This window comes from Polypterus senegalus, chromosome 3, assembly GCF_016835505.1.
Source record: "Polypterus senegalus isolate Bchr_013 chromosome 3, ASM1683550v1, whole genome shotgun sequence".
In the NCBI taxonomy this organism is placed as follows: Eukaryota; Metazoa; Chordata; class Cladistia; order Polypteriformes; family Polypteridae; genus Polypterus; species Polypterus senegalus.
In genome coordinates this window covers 251241925-251247278 of record NC_053156.1, presented here as the reverse complement: position 1 = coordinate 251247278, position 5354 = coordinate 251241925, and the positions used below count along the sequence as shown (strand labels likewise).

Below are 5354 nucleotides of genomic sequence, written 5' to 3'. Positions count from 1 at the left end.
TGCTCCAGGTGCTGATGGTGGTCTTCCTGGTGTGGCGGAAGCGCTGCCCTTGCACCCGGAAGCACTCCGGGCATACACAGTTCCTGGAGTGGCAGCACTTCCTGGTGTGACCGAAGTGCTGTCCTCCAGAGCTCAGAAACCATCCAGGCAGCCCCTTGGTTGGCCCATGGACCCCCATGGGGTTGCGCTTCCCAGCTCTGCCTCCGTGGCCCTGGATAGAAATCAGTGGGGCTGCCCTCTTGTGTCCATGGAAAATATTGCCCCCTTCCCGGTCCTTCCCTGATCCAGGTGTCCCAGTGGGGCAAGATCCCTGGCCACCTGCCACAATATATATATAAATATCATTTCTTATTTAAAATTCAAAATATAAATAGATTTTCTTTAGTTTTAAATTTGATGCTATACCTTTAAAATTTTATAAGTCAGCTCCCTATCATAAATATTGATGGCTCTATAGATAAATGACATTTGTGAGAAGAATCTTTAAGTTATAAAAACTTCATGTAGTGATGAAAAATGTTTTGTCAGATTAGCCAGCTAAATAATGAGTGGTAAACCAACTTTGGACAAATTTTTAAAACAAGGATACTGATGATAACACCGGCAGCAGATATTTAATTATAACATCATGCTATACTTGACCAAGAACAGAAAAATCAAAACTGAGAAAGCTTGACAGATGCTTAAAAATGAATATTTTGTATTAACAACAGTCATCTGCCATCAGTTATTCTAAGTAAAGATCACATATAGTCCATGCTCCAACATGTTGTATGACTTCAACATTCCTAAACTGCAATCACTCTGATATTTTGACCATTTGGATAGAGAGTGCAAATAGTAGCATTGTTTCTGTAGAGCAAACCAACATCTGGGATGTATTCTAAGATCATATGAACAGAAAACACCCAGAGATGTTAGAACTACTGTATAAAGCTGCAAATATAAGCATTTTAAACTCTGAGGGAGTTTTTAAAACATCTCCATAAAAGGAATGAAATAAACTCCAGGAATGACACACCCATTCCTGAATAGTCAGAGGCTGTCTACTATTTTCACTTCTTTTGAGCAATTTGAGTTCAAAATTTGAATATATCTTATTAAAACTACTTGTAACCAAGAAAATTGCTTAGGGAATTGTTGGGTATGGATGGATGCCCAACAATTGCTTGTATTTTCTCATTAAACAAATACTGCACAAAGATCCTCATGGGTAATGACACAGAGCACATCTGAACAACTACTTAATAAGCTAAAAGCCAGTGCTTTCCTTTCACTGCAGTCACACAAATGCACAGACACTGTAAAAGCATGTTAGTGTTTTACATACATCTGGTTTATTAGTAAGGGGAAATTTATAGATTTTTTTTTGTAAAGAACCTGAGATGAGAACAACAGACTGTTACATTTTTTAGGTGATTGCTGGAAAGCAAATATAAAGGGTGCCAGGAAAACCACTTACCGTGCTATCTATCTGTGTGGGGTCACTAAAATGGCTGTTTCATGTGAGAAAATACAAATAAAATTAATAAAGTCATTGTTAGTTTGCATAGCATTAGTCAGTTATTACTTGGGTCATACACAGAAGAGCAAATAATGTCTACACCAAAAAAAGGGTTGTGTTCTGTTAAATTGTAACTAAGCTATTAAATTGGTAGAAGGAGTGAAAATAAGGAGCTAGTCTGGTAACATTTTTTAGTGAATGACTGGTCACAACATGTGCATTTTTCGAAGGAATGAAAGTTACATGAAAAACAAATACCCTGGCTTGTGCCAGATTATTGCAACATCAAACCATTTTCAGATGAATGAACTTAAATTACAAAGAACTGCCATGACACAACAAAGCAAGTTGTGCCAGTTACAGGAGTGATTAGCAGTGAGAACAAGGTAGTTCACCTGCCGTGACATTGTAAAGTCATTTATGCAAATGCTGAAAACAAAATGAAGAAAATACATCCACACCCATGCTCAGTTTCAGTTTAGAGTAAGAAGTTACCATAACATGTACGTCTCTGGGGAAGAGGAGGAGACCAGTGTACCTTGAGAAAATCATCACAGATACAAAGAAAACGTTCAAACATTTCACTGGGATCACAAATATGATCTGAATCCAGGACCTTGGGAATATGAGGCAAGATGCTAATCAATCCAACTTGACTTAAGAAGAAAGTAAACAGGTTAAACATTTTCTTCATCCTACTTTTTGTCTCTAGTCGCATTTCTCATTTAAGTTTTATGTATAATTTGAAAACGAGTTAAGTAATTATTTTCATAAGCATGACAAAATATGTGACACATTAAAAAAACACATTAACCATTAAATGCCTTTTTTTAAAGCCCTTCTTTTGTAATTTGCATCCAAGACACTGAGAAGCCAGTTAAAAACTCTTAATATTTTACTTATTTGCAAAGTGAAAAAATTCCCTCTTAAATGAGCTTATATACAGTAAGTTACAAATTCAAGCGTTTAATATCACAATAAATAAATGCTTCCTGTTCCATATAAGAAAAGAAGTTTCTGATATGATCTGAATCAAATGCAACCTGTAATATCTGAACTGGTACAGATGGTGTTGTAAATTTTCTTAATGTCTGTGTAATTGTTTGCCAGTTAATAACAACTGTCTGGAGTCACACAAATTAATTTTGTCTTTCTGCTATTACAATAAAAATGTACTAATATGGGGTGAAGTTCCTACTGTAGCTGCTATAAATTATAATGTTCATCTGAAATACAGTGCAAAACATTTTTAAGGAGCAATGTAGCTATGCTTCTTCTTATCTGGAACAGCGAAAAATTAAAATAAATGCCTTTTGTTCATATTTTTAGTGAAATTTCAGGTTCTATGCCATTTTATATATATAAAAAACTTTATTTCACTAGTGAATTTGAAATTGTGATGCAGATGAAAGGCTTATCCGATAAAATGATTTAAAAATGTTTCCTCCATGAAGAATGATAAGTGACAAAAATATGAACAATTATACTATGTAAGATAAGAAGCAAACACAAAAAGGTTTGGGGAACACCCATGACCGCATATAATGAAAAGAAATAAAAGAAAACAATCTTTTTACAAAGATGAAAATGACATCTTTTCAGATGGGAGTCCAATACAGAACTGATTCAAACATGGCTGAACCTCCGGTTATATGGGTTCCAGTCTGGAAGGGGCAGTTCCAGGAGGGCAGACAACAGAGAGGAAGAGAGACGGCATTAGCACTCAGTGCCAGCCCCTGGTTCAGCAGGTAACCACCATCATCAGAGCCCTTAAGCTGCCTCCCAAGCGCACATGCGTGACAGCTGATAAAGTGAACTAGGGCTGAAAGCAGCACTTGTGACATACTTTATTTTGGAACAATGTTCACATTTTGTTTTTTAACTATAGTTTCATTGTGAACCACCCTTTTCAATTGTGGTCTGTTAGACATTTTGTTCAAAACAATATTTTCAGAAAGGATGCATAACTGTTAAAATGTGTCATTGACGAAGTTTTAACAACAACAACATTTATTTATATAGCACATTTTCATACAAACAGTAGCTCAAAGTGCTTTACATATTAAAGAATAGAAAAATGAAAGACACAATTATAAAACAAAATAAATCAACATTACTGTAATCAACATTGAATAAGAGTAAGGTTCAATGGCCAGGGGGGACAGAAAAAACAAAAAAACTCCAGACGGCTGGAGAAAAAATAAAATCTGTAGGGATTCCAGACCATGAGACCGCCCAGTCCCCTCTGGGCATTCTACCTAACATAAATCAAACAGTCCTCTTTGGATTTAGGGTTCTCACGGAAGGGCTTGATGATGATGATGGTCACGTAGACTTCTGCCTTTTAATCCGTCCATCATTGTTGGAGCATCATGAAGCTTTGAGTAGGTGGTGGTGGCGCAGGTGCCAATAATAATAATTTAAAATAAGTGATGATTATTATTAGCACTTTCTGATTGGTCTTCTGCCCATAGAGTGTTAGAGAATTGAAGTTGTGCAATGAGCTGTAAACAAAAATCAGGCTTCATTTCAACATTTAAACATTTCAGATATTTTAATTTAGCAAACCTCAAGCTTTACCAGAATGGGCTGAGTCTCTTCCAACCTCACTAAGCAGTGGTCAGAGTCAGCTTGGGGTCAAACCAATTCTTCCGGGTTGGTAACTTCCATACTTTGGAGAAAACAGACAAATATATATCTCTACTGGCGCTAGTTACAATCTCTGTTTTCCTTTTATTTTCCTGTAAAGACACCAGAATGATCACAATGATTACATGCAACATTGCCCCCAACTCTTCCAGTAGACTGTAAATTTGCATAAAGGTTTTGAATTGTCATGGAGTCTCATGTTTATAGACCACCTTGAGATGTTATGATTATAAGTCAAGATAACAATTAGTCATCCTGGTGGTATATTTTGGCTAGGGTCCCTCCCCAGGCTTATGTTTAAATTCCATTTTGTCTTTTTGTTAAAGTTTTATCCTTTAAATATTATTGTTTATGTTTTTACTATTATTTATGTTTATTATTTGTATAATTACACATTTCTGTTAGTTTTGTTTAATAGATAGATAGATAGATAGATAGATATTGCTGCACACATGCACATGAAGGATAGTTTAAAGGCTCAAATAGTGTTATTCATCAGCCAGACCATGGGTTGTCACTCTCACCTGATCCTCTCTCCTCTTGTTTCTCTGTAGTTCAGCTGAAGACCCTGCCTCTCAATGACATCACCACCGGTCCACCCAATGTTGAGTTCACTTCTAGCAACCCCTGATGATGTCATTTCCAGTACCCACAATACATCTTCCTGCCACATCAGTTCCTGTTCTGGCTGTCCTGACTCCACCTCTTCCTCTTATCCACCGTATTTATAGCCCAAACACAACCTGTTAGTCAGTTCAGTTGTAAACTCCGCATCTGTAAAGACATGTTTTTTTTTTTATTTTGCTGATTTTTTAGTATATGGGGTGGCCATCTCCAAACCTCTTTGTATCTTCAGCCTAATTTTTTACCATGATATACACAATCACATTTTGGTTTGAACACACACTGGAATCACTATAAAGCAAGAAAATTCAAAAGAAACAAAGCCTCTGACTTGGCAGTTACTGTACAGTCACAGTGAGGCACTATGCAGACATATTGCTGTTGGTATAAAGAAGTCCCAGTAGCATTTCTTGATACACTTCTGCTGAATAATTTGTTGGCTGAAAGTCTTTAGTGTTGGGGTGTCAGAGAGAGGATGTGCAGCATTGTTCATAATGGCACTGAGTTTTTTGTTAATTCTCTAATTCGCTACTACCTCCATGGGGTCCAGAGTGTGTCCTATAACTGAGTCTGCCCT

General features: G+C 36.7%; 1 long non-coding RNA gene across 2 annotated transcripts; it reads left to right on the top strand.

The window, feature by feature from the left end:
- The first annotated feature begins 1926 nt into the window (after positions 1 to 1926).
- On the top strand, positions 1927 to 4996 carry LOC120526060. 2 transcript variants are annotated; one of them, XR_005633069.1, is made up of 3 exons: positions 1927 to 2180; positions 3107 to 3252; positions 4708 to 4996. It is a non-coding gene; the product is annotated as an uncharacterized LOC120526060 (long non-coding RNA). The 2 variants fall into 2 exon arrangements; XR_005633070.1 differs by lacking the exon at positions 3107 to 3252 and having other exon boundaries at positions 1941 to 2180.
- The last annotated feature ends 358 nt before the right edge of the window (positions 4997 to 5354 follow it).